This window comes from Mobula hypostoma, chromosome 10, assembly GCF_963921235.1.
Source record: "Mobula hypostoma chromosome 10, sMobHyp1.1, whole genome shotgun sequence".
Taxonomy (NCBI): Eukaryota; Metazoa; Chordata; class Chondrichthyes; order Myliobatiformes; family Myliobatidae; genus Mobula; species Mobula hypostoma.
The window spans coordinates 99,794,922-99,811,606 of record NC_086106.1 but is presented as its reverse complement, the minus strand read 5'-3'; the positions used below and the strand labels follow the sequence as shown (position 1 = coordinate 99,811,606).

General features: G+C 39.4%; 1 protein-coding gene across 3 annotated transcripts in view; it reads right to left on the bottom strand.

Annotated features, from left to right (window-relative positions):
* Window positions 1-16,685, bottom strand: part of tenm1 (teneurin transmembrane protein 1) — a 2,340,669-nt gene that overhangs the window by 1,277,689 nt on the left and 1,046,295 nt on the right. For all 3 annotated transcript variants that reach the window (XM_063060938.1, XM_063060937.1, XM_063060940.1), the window contains exon 4: window positions 12,965-13,027. The gene's annotated coding sequence lies outside the window, so the exon portion shown is untranslated. The remainder of the gene's footprint in view (window positions 1-12,964; window positions 13,028-16,685) is intronic.

Below are 16,685 nucleotides of genomic sequence, written 5' to 3'. Positions count from 1 at the left end.
CACATGGACAAATCAGAATATATCAAATTCAGCAACAATCTAGGCCGGCTGGTGGTGCAATGGTTCGAATCCAAGTCGGGCCACCCCCAAGCACGTTTTCCATCCGTGCTGGGTTGAGTGTTGAGCTAGCCACTCGGTCTCATAAAAAAAAGGGTTGAGTCAGGAACGGTCATATCGTGACCCGGTTAATCTGAAAAGAGACCAATCCTGACACCACGCACCAGACAAGAATGGCTGACTGCCTGGTGCAACACGCTAAAAAAAAGCAACAATTTGAAGCTCCTCTCTTCCTTGATCTTTCCTTTTTCCAACCACTTCAATGTTCTATTTTAAACAACATCATGACAACGTACTCTTTGACGAGGAAATTTGCGAAGCAGTGAGTTAGCAAAAGCTGTTTTAATAATGAATGTGCAAGATCCTGTTTCTTGAAGGGAAAACTGCAGTAAATAGCATGATGACCTCAAAAGAAAAACATTGAAAGGAATAGATGAATTGAGAGGCCATGAGTTCAAATATAATATTCTAGGAAAGTATCATTTTGGGAAGATGAGGGGAAGCAAATGTCATGGATTTGTGAATTTTAGAATAGGATTATAAACCACATGTATATTTTGAAAATAGTAAACTATTGTACTTGTGTAAATTTTGCGCATCTGCCTTGCCAAGACATTGACTTCAAACAACGATCAGAGGAGACAGATGATTAGAAGTAAGCAAAAATTGTTGTGAGGAAAGACTTGAAATATGAAAATACTTGAAAAGGGTCAAAATAGGCAAAGGGGTGATTTAAAAACATACCTCATAATCAATCTCTTGTGAATTTCACAAAGAGAATTAAGACCAAGTGCAACTCCCAGAGTCTGAATAGATGCCAGACTCCATTGAGACCAAAGCAGACAGGTATAATTAATTCCCATTTTAAAACCACAGCCTTCATTTTACATCGGCAGGGAACAAGTACCACTCACGATTCATTATACTGAAACCTGCTTACAGATGTTTCCAATGATTTTAGCACAATACTCTCTATAGAGAATCAATGGCATATGTATCAATTAAACCAATGGCAGTGTCAATCTTTGAATAATCTGATGAGAACCATTGATCGTGTAGATATCCAGGGGCTTTTTCCCAGGGCCAAGACAGCTAACAAGAGGGGGCATTGTTTTAAGGTGCTTGGAAGTAGGTACAAGGGGAATGTGAGAAGTAAATTTTTCACACACAGAGTTATGGGTGTGTGGATTGTACTGCCGGTGATGGTGGTGGACGTGGATACAATAGGGTCATTTAAGAGATTCTTAGGTAGGTACATGGAGCTTAGCAAAATAGAGGGCTATGTGGTAAGGAAATTCCAGGCAGTTTCAGAATCAGAATCAGGTTTATTATCACTGGCATGTGTCATGAAATTTGTTAACTTAGCAGCAACAGCTCAATGCAATACATAATAGAGAAGAGGAAAGAAAATAGTAATAATAATAAATAAGTAAATCAATTACATTATGCATACATAGAATAGATTAAAATTGTGCAAAAAAACCCAGAAATAACATATATTAAAAAGTGAGATAGTATTCACGGGTTCAATGTCCACAGGATTGCAGAGGGGAAGTAACTGTTCCTGAATCGCTGAGTGTGTGCCTTCAGGCTTCTGTATCTCCTACTTGATGGTAACAGTGAGAAAAGAGCATGCCCTGTGTCCTTAATAATGGACGCTGTCTTTCTGAGACACAGCTCCTTGAAGATCTCCTGGGTACTTTTTAGGCTAGTACCCAAAATGGAGCTGACTAAATTTACAACCCTCTACAGCTTCTTCTGGTCCTGTGCAGTAGCGCCCCCATACCAGACAGTGATGCAGCCTGTCAGAATGCTCTCCATGATACATCTGTAGAAGTTTTTGAGTGTATTTGTTGACATACCAAATCTCTTCAAACTCCTAATGAAGTATAGCAGCTGTCTTGACTTCTTTATAATTGCATCGGTATGTTGGGACCAAGTTAGGTCCTGAGAGATCTTGATACCCAGGAACTTGAAACTGCTCTCTCTCTCCCACTTCTGATCCGTCTATGAGGATTGGTATGTGTTTCTTCATCTTACCCTTCCTGAAGTCCACAATCAGCACCTTCATCTTACTGACATTGAGTGCCAGGTTGTTGCTGCAGCACCACTCCACTAGTTGGTATACCTCGCTCCTGTACGCCCTCTCATCACCATCTGAGATTCTGCCAACAATGGTTGCATCATCAGCAAATTTATAGATGGTATTTGAGCTATACTTAGGCACAAAGTCATAGTTATAGAAAGAATAGAGCAGTGGGCTAAGCACACACCCCTGAGGTGCACCAGTGTTAATCATCTGTGAGGAGGAGATGTCTACACAGATTGTGGTCTTCTGGTCAGGAAATCAAGAGGTACAATTGCAGAGGGAGGTACAGAGGCCCAGGTTCTGCAACTTCTCAATAAGGATTCTGGAAAAATGGTATTAAATAGTGAGATATAGTCGATGAACAGTACCCTGACATAAGTGTTTGTATTGTCCAGGTGGTCTAAAGCAGTGTGAAGAGCCATTAAGATTCCATCTGCCGTAGACCTATTGTGGCAATACGCAAATTGCAATGGGTCAGGTCCTTGCTGAGGCAGGAGTTCAGTCCAGTCATGATCAACCTCTCAAAGTAGTTCATCTCTGTAGATGTGAGTACTACCAGGCGATAGTCATTAAGGCAGCTCATGTTATTCTTCTTAGTCATTGGCAAAATTGTTGCCTTTTTGAAGCAAGTGGGAACTTCTGCTCGTAGCAGTGAGAGGTTGAACATGTCCTTGAATACTCCCACCAGTTGATTGGGACAGATTTTCAGAACCTTACCAGATACTCCATCAGGACTTTCGTCCTTGTGAGGGTTCACCCTCCTTTTAGAATACAATACATGGTCGGCACAACATTGTGTGCCGAAGGGCCTGTAATATGCTGTAGACTTCTATGTTCTATGTGCTAATCCACAAGGATGTATTTGGTGGTGCAATTCAGTGGTACTCAATTTGTATAAAGAGATCAGATTCATAAAGTGTAAAAGAGAGGCGAGTGTGGATATCGGACTGCTGGAAAATGATGCTGGGGAGGTAGTAACGGGGGACAAGGAAATGGCAGATGAACTAAATAAATATTTTGCATCTGTCTTCACTGTGGAAGACACCATCAGTATTGTGGAAGTTACTGGTGTCAGGGGTCATGAAGTGTGGGAAGTTACCATTACCAGGAAGAAGGTTCTTGGGAAACTGTAAGGTCTGAAGTCAATAGGTCACCTGACCAGATGGTGTACACCCCAGAGTTCTGAAAGAGGTGTTTGAAGAGATTGTGGAGACATTAGTAATGATTGTTCAAGAATTACTAGATTGTGGAATGATTCCAGAAGATTGAAAAATTGCAAAAGTCACTCCACTCTTCAAGAGGGACAGAGGCAGAAGAACGGAAACTATAGGCCAGTTAGTCTGACTTCAGTGGTTGGGAAGATGTTGGAGTTTAGTGTGAAACATGTGGTTTTGAGGTATCTGGAGGCGCATGATAAAATAGGCCGTGGTCTGCACGGTTTCCTCAAGGGAAAATCTTGCTGACAAATCTGTTGGAATTCTTTGAAGAAATAACAAGTAGGATAGACAAAGGAGAATTGGTTAACGTTGCGTACTTGGTTTTTGAGAAGGCCTTTGACAAGGTGCCACACATGAAGCTGCTTAACAAGCTTCAGGGCCATGGTATTGCAAGAAAGATTCCAGTGTAGATAAAACTGTGGCTGATTAGCAGGAGGAAAAGAGTGGGTATAAAAGGAGCATTTTCTTATTGACTGCTGGTGACTAGAGGTGTTCCACAAGGGTCCGTGTTGGAACTGATTCTATTTTACGTTATGTGTCAATAACTTGGATGATGTAATTGATAGCTTTGCTGCAAAGTTTGCAGATGATATGAAGTTAGGTGGAGGAGCAGGTAATTTTGAGGAAGTAGAGAGGCTACAGAAGGATTTGGACAGATTAGGAGAATGGGCAAAGAATTAACAGATGGAATACAGCGTCGGGAAGTGTATGGTCATGCACTTAGGTAAAAGAAATGAAAGGGTTGACTGTTTCCCAAATGGAGAGAAAATCCAAAAATCTGAGATGAAAAGGGATTCCCTAAAGGTTAATTTGCAGGTTGAGTCTGTGGTGAGGAAGGCACGTGTGATGTTAGCATTCATTTCAAGAGGACTAGAATATAAAAGCAAGACCGTAATGTTAAGAGTTTATAAAGCACTGGTGAAGCTTCACTTGGAGTATTGAGAGCAGTTTTGGGACTCTTATCTGAAACTGGAGAGGGTTCAAAGGAGTTTCACAAAAATGATTCCAGAATTAAACAGTTTTTCATATGAAGAGTGTTTGATGACTTTTGGGCTTTATTCACTAGAAATCAGAAGAATAAGGGGTGTCCTCATTGATACTAATTGAATGGTGAAAGGCCTTAATAGAGTGGATGTGGTGAGGATGTTTTCTGTCAGGGAGTGTCAAAGACCAGAGGACACAGCCTCAGAATAGAGAGGCGTCCTCTTAGAATGGATATGGGAAGGAATTTCGTTAGCCAAAGAGTAGTGAATCTGTGACAATTATTGCCACAGGCAGCTGTGGAGGTCAAGTCTTTATTTATATTTAAGGCAAAGATTGGTAGATTCTTGATTGGTCAGGGCATGAAAGGATACTGGACAGGAGATTGGGGCTGAGAGGAAAAATGGATCATCCATGAAGAAATGGCGGTGTAGACTCAATGGGCCAAATGGCCTCATTCAGCTCCTCTATCTTAAGGTCTTGTATCAGTGGTCAGCTGTACTCACTTCTGCAGGTCAGTTTAGTGAGAAGAAATGAAACTAGGGAAGAAATGTGGCAATAAGGAGAAAAATAAAAATCTCCAGGAACAAATAAAATCCAAGTATTAAAATTACAAAAACTTATAAAATCTCTGTTTTCCTCAGTATGGGAGGAACGTGAACACTTTAGAGAGCAGGCAATGAGATTTACCATGGCGCTGCCTGGATTAGAGCATGTCTTATGAGGACAGGTTGAGGGATTTTCTCTTTGGAGCATAGCATGATAAGAGGTAACCTGAGAGCAGAGTTTGTGTTGGGCACGTGGCCAAGTGGTTAAGGCGTTTGTCTAATTACCTCAAGGTCGCTAGTTCGAGCCTCAGCTGTGGCAGCATGTTTGTGCCCTTGAGCAAGGCACTTAATCACACATTGCTCTAGTCTGTGCGAGGAGCTGCGCCCCACGCAGACTTCCAATTTGCACCTGAAAATGCCTGATGCAGGCCTCGCATGGTCTGAGTCGACGTCGCCCCCCCTCCCCTAAGAGCAGTGTACAAGATAATAAGAGATATCGATAGAGTGGGCAGCAAGAGCCATTTTCCTGGGCTAGAAACAGCTAACAAAAGGGGTCACAAATGTAAAATGAATGGAGAAAATTATAGGGGAGTGGATGTCAGACGTAGGATTCATACGCAGATTGGTAGGGTTTGGAATATACAGAATGTACTGCCAGGGGTTGTGGTACAGGTAGATACATTAGGGACTTTTAAAGGACTTCCAGATAGGGACATGGTTGAGAGAAAAATGGAGGGCTATTGGGGGGAGATATGGGTTTGGATTAATCTTGGAATAGTTTGAAGATTGGCACAACATCATGAGACAAATGGTGTGTACTGTGCTGTACTACAAGGGGTGATTGATAAGTTCGTGGTCTAAGGTAGAAGGAGTCAATTTTAGAAAACCTAGCACATTTATTTTTCCTACATTTACACACATAGTCCAGTGGTCGTGGAGCATACGGATCCCTTCTTTGTAGAAGTTGACGTCTTGGACCTCAAGAAAGTGGTCCACAGCAGGGGTGATTGATAAGTTTGTGGCCTAAGGTAGAAAGAGATGAGTTATTAACTTCAAATTTTCTGCATTTTCACACAAAAAGATGAACTGCACATGCATTTAACAAGAGCTGTATATCTCATCTCCTTCTACCTTAGGCCACAAACTTATCATTCACCCTTGCTGTGGACCACTTCTACAAAGAAGGGATCTGTATGCTACACGACTGCTGGACTAAATGTGTACATGTAGGAGGGGACTATGTTGAAAAGTAAATGTGCTAGGTTTTCTAAAATTGACTCCTCCTACCTTAGGCCATGAACTTATCAATCACCCCTCACACATTCCATATACTAAATCCAAATCATGTAACGATGAGTTAAACAATTATTTAAGAGAAAGGGAAACATATCACAGTTTGCCTGAATGCCAAGCACCCTGGTGAGTGCATTATAACCTATGGATAGAAAAGGCAAATCCTGCAGCCATTTTTAGAATTCCATTTTAAGGTGCATTGTCAGGGATCAGAGTCTGGACTCCAGCTTGAAACTTAATCTTGATGAACACTGATGTTTCACTGTCATTCCAAAAGGTAATATGTTAACCAGTGTCTGAGCTGTTGACTCATATTTTCACTGTCAATTCTTTTGCCATTGTTTTTGATGGAACGATGCATTAATTTCATTAGTAATGAAATTAATTAGTAATGGTGCCTACAACCTGATTTATGTGTAGCTTCCAATATAGAGACTGACATTACCATATTGACGATGTATTGTGTTGGTGAATGTTCGCATGCTGTAGTTTGGATTAGTGATTAGACACTAGAGCATCCCAGTAAAGTAGGTAGTAGAGTAACTGCCTCATAGTGACCCAAATTCAATCCTGATCTTCAGTGGAATCTATGCAAACTTTACATAATTTTCCTTTGATTATGTGGGCTTCATTTGAGTGCCCTTCATATCTCCCACAGGGGCAGTAGTTTAATTGGATGCACTGGGGCAGTTCCACTCTCTTGACCTCTGAAGCCTAAATTGTGTGGTACAAATAGTCATCACACCCAGAATGTTCCTTAGTTCCTTGACTACTTCTGTGCCTTGTCGTGCCTTTCGCTCTCCACAAAGCATGACCATAAAGTCCACTGCCTTCTTGGCAGTTGGATCTCACTGTTGATCTCATCCACCCAGTCTACTGGAACTGATTTTGCATGCTCGGACAAGCATATCCCTATTTCACTGGACTTTGAGGCCCACCAGCTACCCTCACTCAGTTTAGCCAGAGTAATGTTAACTTGTGGACCTCATAGACATAGTGAGCCAAGGAGGCCTGCTTCCACGCTGTGTGACTCTGTGAGTAAAAGTGGACCTTGTTCATTAGAATTTGAAAGAATGAGTTGATTGAGCAAACCATGCAAGGTTGTGACAGGTGCTGGCAGAGTACTTGTCAAGAGGTTTTTCCTTCCATCTTGTGAGCCTGAAACCAGCAGGCATGGTCTCAACATAAAGGGCTGGCCACATAAAAGTACAAAGTAATTTCTTTATTCAGGGGCTTTAAAATCTTTGGAAATCTTTACACCAGAAAGCCGTTGTATGCAATATGCAGGACTGAGAATAACGAATTTCCAGGCAGGTTGCAAACCAAGTGAATGGAGATAGAAAAATGAAGAGCAGAGCAAATCAAGGGATTGAATGGCCTACATTTAGATCTATTTTTTCAGTTCATAATAACATAAGTGGAAGATATTGAGATACAATAGTCACAAGTTTTAAGAATTATTTACTAATGAGATGAGTGCATATTTTGATAAAATACATTGAGAAACCTGTTTCTCAGTGAAGAATATTGGCAACAAGAATACAAGGTCAGAGGTGAGGAGAATCTTATCCAGAGACTTGATCAAAAACTAACAGCTAGCCAGGATAAGTGATTGAAATGTCAATCAAGGATTCCAAGAAAGTTGGATAACTAGTTGAACAAAAGAAAATGACAATGGGGAAACGGAGGTGCCTTGGGATTAATTTTAGACTGGCCAAGAAAAGGTTCACACAGGCACAGAAGGCTAAATAGATCCCTGAATGATAAATGTCAGGATTCCAGTCACACATTTCTGAGTGTCACAGACCTCATAGAAGTTTAGTGTTTTTTTTTCTATTTGCAGCCTTAATTTATCAATTATAAATGTCCTTCCATAATTTCCACACCATAGACTTTTCCAGTCTACTCACAGTTCTATTCAGAATAAAAACAAAAGATGTACAAGATAAAAAATTGCAATGCAATTAACAATAAATCTTCTTTATGTTTTGGAGCTTGGCATTTGTTGGTATAAACATTAGTTGAAGTGAAGATAAGAGATGCATTTATTTCTCAATCTCTATCTAAATCGGTAAATTATGCAAATATGCATCTGTTTTGTGTGCTCAATGCACATCTTCTTTACACAATCAAAATGCTTTTAAGAAGCAAAACATATTGTAATTTTACCAATTCATTCTTGTAAATCAATTTTTTTGGGGGGAAATCTTCAGTAACATTAACATAACTCAATTTGTCCTGGTATCTGCCTGTTTGTGTGAGATGTAGCATTTATCAAAATAAAATATTACAGTACTTAAGTTATAATTATAGGTATTACTAATTCAACAAATGGACACATTAGTGGAAAATAGTAATGATTCAACTATCCAGTCATATTTCTTTGACAACCAATGTAACTGTTTAAAAGCAAGCTTTGAATTTTTACAATAAATTGTAGTGATGAAATTCAGACAAAAAAAAATTTACCTCTAATTTGCTTTGTAGAGCATCTCAGTGAGGAATGATTCTGTGCTTCCTGTTCCTCAGTACTTTCATCTTCCTCTGACACTCAACCTCTTTCATTCACCTCTGATAGTGTTCCAATAAAACTTAAAGTTTGTTAGAGTTACAACACCTTATCTTCCGACTTGGTATGCAAGTCTTCCAGTAACAAAAAATTCAACAGTTTTCAGGAATCAGTGCTCCTGAAGTTTTCATTCAGATTTTCAGCACATCATAACTCCAGTAATAAAATGCATTTGATAGAAAACTGAAATACAGCAGCAAACGTGGGAAACACTCAGCAAGCTGCAACATCTGTTTCAATTGGTACTATCATCCTTTCTTCATTTAATTTCTCCAATCTATCACAAATATTTTCTTTCATTCACTAAATTCTTCCAACTGAAACTTGCTTTACTTCTTGCTTGGCCTAGATCTGATGAATGCTGACTGTTTCCCTGCCCATAGCTAAACTGCTGAGTTCTTCCTTATTCCCAAGAATGTTAAGAATCAGACTGATCAGGTCATTAGGAAAGAAAAGATGAATTATGAAAGGAAGTTGGCAATTAACATAAAAAGGATACTAGGAGTATTTTTTTTAAATATATGAAGAGTAAAAGAGTGACATGGGTAGATATAGGACCGATTGAAAATGATGCTGGAGAAATTATAATGGGTAACAACGAGATAGCAGAGGAACTAAATGAGTATTTTGCATCTGTCTTCATAGTGGAAGACATTAGCAACATACCTGATAGCCAGAGGTCTCAGGGAATAGAATTAGGTACAGTCAAGATTACTAGAGAGAAAGTGCTTGGGAAGCTAAATGGACTAAGAATAGATAAGTCTCCCCAACCAGATGAGGTGCACCCACGGGTTCTGAAGGAGGTGGCTCTGGAGATTGTAGAGGCATTGGAAATGATCTTCCAGGAATCAATAGACTCTGGCATGGTTCCAGAGGACTGGAAGGTCGCAAATGTAGTTCCACTGTTTAAGAAAGAAGGGAGGCAGCAAAAAGAAAATTACAGACCTATTAGTCTGACATCGGTAGTTGGAAAGTTATTGGAGCTGATCCTCAGGGACGAGGTTATGAAATACCTTGAGGTGCAAGACAAGATAGGCCCAAGCCAGCATGGTTTCATGAAGGGAAGATCCTGACTCACCAACCTATTGGAATTTTTTGAGGTAATCTCAAATAAGATTGACAACGGAGAGGCTGTGGATGTTGTGTATTTGGATTTTCAAAAGGCCTTCGATAAGGTGCCGCATAAGAGGTTGCTTAATAAGATGAGACCCCATGGAATTACAGGAAAGATATTGGAATGGGTGGAGCATTGGCTGATAGGCAGAAAGCAAAGGGTGGGAATAAAAGGATCCTATTCTGATTGGTTGCCGGTTACTAGTGGTGTTCCGCAGGGGTCGCTGTTGGGGCCGCTTCTTTTTACAATGTATATCGATGATTTAGATTATGGATTAAATGGTTTTGTGGCTAAGTTTGCGGATGACACCAAGATAGGTGGAGGAGCAAGAAGTGTTGAAGAAGTAGAAAGGTTGCAGAGAGACTTGATCAGTTTAGGAGAGTGGGCAAAGAAATGGCAGATGAGATACAATGTTGAGAAATGTACGGTTGTACATTTTGGAAGAAGAAATAATCGGGCAGATTATTATTTAGATGGGGAGAAAATTCAAAAATCAGAAGCACAAAAGGACTTGGGGGTCCTCGTGCAGGATACCCTAAAGGTTAACCACCAGGTTGGATCGGCAGTAAGGAAAGAGAATGCTATGTTGGCATTCAATTCAAGAGGAATAGTGTATAAGAGTAAGGAGGTGTTGATGAGGCTCTATGGGGCATTAGTGAGGCCTCATTTGGAATATTGTGTGCAGTTTTGGGCCCCCTATCCTAGAAGGGATGTACTGATGTTGGAGAGAGTTCAGAGAAGATTTACGAGGATGATTCCTGGAATGTAGGGGCTAACATACGAGGAGTGTTTGTCAGCTCTTGGATTGTATTCATTAGAGTATAGAAGAATGAGAGGGGATCTCATAGAAACATTTCAAATGTTGAAAGGGTTGGACAGAGTAGATGTAGAAAGGCTGTTTCCCTTGGTGGGTGAGTCCAGGACAAGAGGCCACAGTCTTAGAATTAGATGGTACCCATTTAAAATAGAGATGAGGAGAAATTTTTTTAGCCAGAGGGTCGTGGATTTATGGAATTCATTGCCACATGCAGCTGTGGAGGCCCGATCATTGAGGGTGTTTAAGGAGGAGATTGATAGATAGCTAATTAGTCGGGGTATCAAGGGATATGGGGGAAAAAGTCAGAAATTGGAACTAGATGGGAGAATAGTTTAGCTCATGGTGGAGTGGCAGAGCAGACATGAAGGACCGAAAAACCTATTTCTGCTCCTTTGTCTTGTGATGATATTTTATGTTCTAGGCCAATGGATAAAAGATGACACCCAGAAAGATGCAAATATAATTTGCAGCACAAAAATTTATCACTCCTGGATAAAGTACACACCTGACATAAAATACTATCATCAACCAGAGTTTTGCATCCATGGAAAGATTGTCTGTCTTCTGTAGGTTGACAAAGAGGACCAAGTGGATGAATTAAGTGCAGGGGGAAAATAGGTCATGCATCACAGTCCATTACAGGCAAAGCCCTCGCCATCATTCAACAGATTTACCACAAGAAAGCAACATCCATCATCAAGGACCCCTATGATGCAAGCCTTATTTTCTTCGCTACTACCATCCTACAGGAAGTACAGGAGCCTTAGGTCCAATACCACCAGATTCAAGAAGTTTATTATTACCCTTTAACCAACAGGTTTCTGAACCAGCATAGATAACTTCACTCATATCAGTGATGAAATGATTCTACAACCTAAAGACACACTTTCAAGGCTTTACAAGTAATTTATTTACTTTTTTATTATTTGCATAACTTTTTAATTTTTGCACATTGGTTGTTTGTCAATCTTTGTTAGCTATAGTTTTATTTATAGAAATTTAGTTGTATTTCTTTACTTTCCTGTAAATTCCTGCAAGTAATCAGATCTCATGGTAGTATATGGTGACATATACGTACTTTGAACTTTGGTAAGCTAGATTTGTATGCATAGAATATGAACAACCAAGGTACCGCCAAGACGAAATACTATCCCAGGTCTTAGATTATTGGCAGTCATAAGCAGATCTGTGTGCAAGAAAGTTGTTTGTAAGACCAATTGTAGAAGGTGCATGGGTAAGGAGACCAAAGATATAAACATGCCCACCATATGTAACATTCTCACTCTTTTGGCAGCACACAGCTACTATATTTTTTGCATCACAACTTCTCCCTGGTACAACTAAGAAGATGATTAGTTTCATATACTGTTTGGCAGTTTCTGGTACCTGCAACTAGATTAGGTCCATGGTTTCCTTTGTTTAAAAATATTTCTTTGCAATGCAGACATCAATTCAAAAATACTAATGGCACAAATACATCAACTCTAAACCTAGGCGGTCTGTTTTTGCTCAGCCATAGTCCATAGATTTCTCCTACTTTAGAAGTTCCTTGCCTACTCCTACTTTGTTTGAGCATAAGAGCATGACAAGCTGACGTCTACGTTCCTGACAGGTATCCAGGAGGTGTGGTGACAGAACATGCCCAAGTGCTGAGCAGACCTGAGGCACTGCATTACTAACATAGATTACTAACGTATATATTTTTAATGGATCTTATAATCAAACAAATTATAGATAAATCAAGCTAATTTAGATAATTCAAAATATTTCTTAAATACTTTCAAAGTTTCTGAAACGTTATTAATTGTGTTGATTTCATAAAGTGAAATATGGCAACGTGACCATCTGCTTGCTAGGTGCATTTGGGATCAGGTTGAGCATTTGGTGTGAGGTATATCTGACACTCACTATTCTTTCACTAACAATGTAAGTACAGAAATGGAGCAATCTGACAGTTCTACATAGGACCTCTCAGATGTCTCAGACTCTTCAAGTCTTTCATCATAAATACACATAAAAATCCAGAACTGTCAACTATTGCTTATGAGGCCAAAATATTGCATATTTCTTTAAATTGAAGGAAATGGTCAAAAGCAATGACCTAAATAACTCAAGCAACACACATCAAAGTTGCTGGTGAATGCAGCAGGCCAGGCAGCATCTCTAGGAAGAGGTACAGTCGACCTTTCGGGCCGAGACCCTTCGTCAGGATGCGACCCAAATAACTCAGGATAAGCAGAAAAATCTTCAACATCTACAATGATTAAATAATCGCTCACCTTGAGTCCAGATCTTAGATGTCAGCTTACGGCAATGAAATATACTGACCAAAGAGATGACACCTTCAACAAAAAGGGGGAAAAACAATGATAAAAGCCTAGGACATATCAAAGATGAAGTTTTAAATTCATATATGACAGTTATATTCTTTTCTCCCCTATTTCATTCATAAGTTAACCATCTGATTTAAAGAAGCACAAACCCAAATCTGAAGTCAGAATATTCATTACTTTAGGAAGTGTGGGATGTTACCTGGGTGGTGCAGATACTACGTCTGGGATTAAAGAGATAAATCTCATTTTCAGCATTATCACCTCCAGGTTGGATTGGCACACAATCAGAGAACACGATGGGAAACTAAAATCTTTGCAGGGAATAACAAATATCCTCACATGCTTGCCTTTATTAGAACATTTGCACAACTTAAAGGGACTAAAGCCACAGAAACTCTTTCCATCAACATCAAGGAACACCACTACAAGGTCTAAATCAGTTCCTGTGCACTGATGTAGGAAAGCTGTTTAATTACATTCAAATTCGTATTGCTGAACTTGGTAATAATGACTGCACCTATAATTTTCACTGACAGTTCAAGGATCTAAACTTAAGAAAATAAAAATAAAGTGCCTCATTATGCAAATAGAATGGGCTAGGAATTCAATCATGTAGTGCATGCACTTCATGATTGATTTGAAGCTGAAAACTAATTGCAAAATGTAATGTCTGCTTAGTGTGTAATGTGTGATGATAGTGTGCAACTGCATGTGACAATTACCCAGAAGTCAATGTGCTCAATTAGTATGGAAAGGGATGCTTGAAGCCACTGCTAAAACTGAAGAAACTTCAACACTGGGTGGAACAGGCCTGAGTGGAAACAGTAGGCCTTAGCTGAAGCATGAAGGTTTAATTGGTCAGCTATTTTCAAAGCCACATTTAGGAATCTACTGTGGTATAAAAACGTGTCCTGGGGAAGTAGTTGAAGGACTATTCCAATGCTTCTTCCAGGAGGCCATACCTTGGTTAGGATATTTAACTGGTCGTCTTATTTTTATGATTTGGAATAGGCTGACTATTGGAAGATCACCATTTTAAGAACTCCCACAACAGTAACATAGTCTTCTCATATCCTTCTTGCCACAAATGGGACATGTCCAATTAAACCATCTCCCAAACTCTGATTCATCAGCACAGCAATGGAAAAAGTCATTAATGAGGCTGCCAAATGACAAGGAACCTCATGGTAACTTGAACACTATGGTTATTTTGCATTCTTTCTGTACCACTTGACTAATTTCATTGCATGTAGAAATCTCAAATTTTGTACTACTGTGATCTTTGCAATATTCAGTCCAATTTACAAGTCCAAAGACAAAGCAATCTATGCCAACATTCAGAAAGACATGCAAAGTATTCTAGAAAATTAGATAGCAAAATTGACATTACATGCTCAACGCAAAGATCATCTAAATTAAAGAAAGCCCCTTTGATATACAATAGCATTGCCATTGCTAAATTTACCAACTGCTGATGCATGCAAAGTCACTATCAAACTCAGATCCAAATGGTTTAATCACTTAAACTCTGTGGTTTCAAGTGACTGACAAAGGGTCAGCATAGAAAAGTAAATTAGTTAGTTCCTGACTCCCTAATTCACCACCTCCTTGGTTCTGGTTGAGTGCAGACCCTAGAGCTCCCTTAAAAGATAATATTTGTGGGGCTTTGCACTAAAGAAAAGGTCAGCACTATCTCCCAAGTTAGGATGGTGCAACAACTTGAAGAGGAAATGTGCCAATTACAATATTCTTATTGCCTATTGCCATCACGTTTCTTAGTGGTGGAGGTTTGCCCTTCTCTAACCCCAAGGGGAGTCATCAGGATGCCGTCATGATGGTGTTATTTTAGCAGGCTTTCTTATTTTTACGAGGCTGAGTTGCTAGCTCGACGCTCAACCCAGCACGGATGGAAAGCGTGCATGGGAACCGGCTGGATTCGCACTCGGGAGCCTTCACCCCGAAGTCCGGCGCTGATGCCACTACACCACCAGCCAGCTCTCTTGTATGGCTGGTCCAATTGATTTGCTGCTCAAAAGAGATCCCTAGGATGTTGTTAATGTTGCAATCTGCACTGGTGATGACATTAAACATAAAGAGTGAGTAGAAGCTTTCTGGTTTGAGGTCTTCATTACCAGTGAAAATACAATTTACTTATCAGCCCATACCTGCATACTGCCTAGGTCTGCTTTCCTAACTCTATAAAACAGTCCAATGAGGCCTATCACTGGAAAAATCTACTGAAGACTTTAATGGCAGGATACAAGAAAACACTCAAGAACCCATCTGATTGGCACATCATCCACTGCTTAAAATTCACTTTATCTGCAATTTATGGCTGCATCCATAAAGTGCCTTCAACCGTAGCTTCCTATAGTACAAGAGCAAAAGACATAATAGAGCAGCGCCACCTCAACTCCCTCTCCAAACTACGTATCACCTTATCCTGATTATTTTTTGCTTTCTGTCAATGGTGCTAATCAGTACTCAGGAATTCACAACCCATGTGCTTATGGGGTAATTTTTAGGGCCATAACTATTTAGAGAAATACATTAACAACTTCAAGGACATTTACAGACAGAGATGAACACCAGCCTTTTTAAAAGCACAAATAAAACAAAGAAAAATAAACAGGCAGAAGAATTAGAGACTATAAATTAAAAAAAAGACAGACTTGGAAGTATTAAAGTGCACACTCTAGAACAAATAGCAGCATCATAAAGGAACTTGAAGCCTGGGGTTTTGTTTAAAATGAAGTAAGGACTAGAATGGTAGGTTGCAATCAAACAGAACAAAGGGCTTTCTTTATCCAATCCCTCAACTAATTATTTTCTTCAATTTATTTTGAGCTGGCCAAACAGGTTGGCTTATTGACTTTTTTTTTAATGTTTTATTTTCAGTAGGATTTTGTTCTGCTGGAATGAGTGCACATGCAGATATAGTGTGAAGTAGATGTTTTTACAGATTGTTTATGAAATGAGGAGCTCAAGTGAATTAAGATGATAGATAATAGTTATATACATAGAAGCAACCAGGAATAAAACTCATAACCAGACACTGTGCAAGCACAGATAATTTGAGAGTGTGAGCAGATGAAAAAATCATTATGGTCTAATAGTAAAACTTCACAACGTGGCATTTAAGCTTTTGGTTGACTGGGCAAAGAAATACATAATTCTTGTCTTTTAGAGCCATGTCTCTGAAGTTTGAAGAGGATATGAAGATGACAATAAAACAAACATGGTCTGTCACAGTATTCAGTGCACTCGCACTCAGGAAATAAATTCAATTGACTTCTCACTTGGGAGTCAACACATCCATCTGGATTCTGTAAACTTTTAGATATGCAAGTCTCACAGGAGCAAATGATATTTCTCTACTGATGAAGTAGTTACAGAATAGCAAATATTCACGTTGGTTATTCTAGCTCAGATATCATAAGTAAGTCAAAGATTTGATACAGAAACAGAAAACTTTTCAACATACTGACTTCTAAGATGTTGCTATTGAATCATGACCCCAGTTGTTTTATAACGTTTCTTCCTTCCTCAACGATTTAATTTCAAACTGTATAAAGAAAAGAAATATGGATTGCTATCTCCCCACTGCGGTTGCTTAGATTGCAGTTTGGCAGGATTTTTACTTTTCTCTCATTCTTGTAGTTTATTT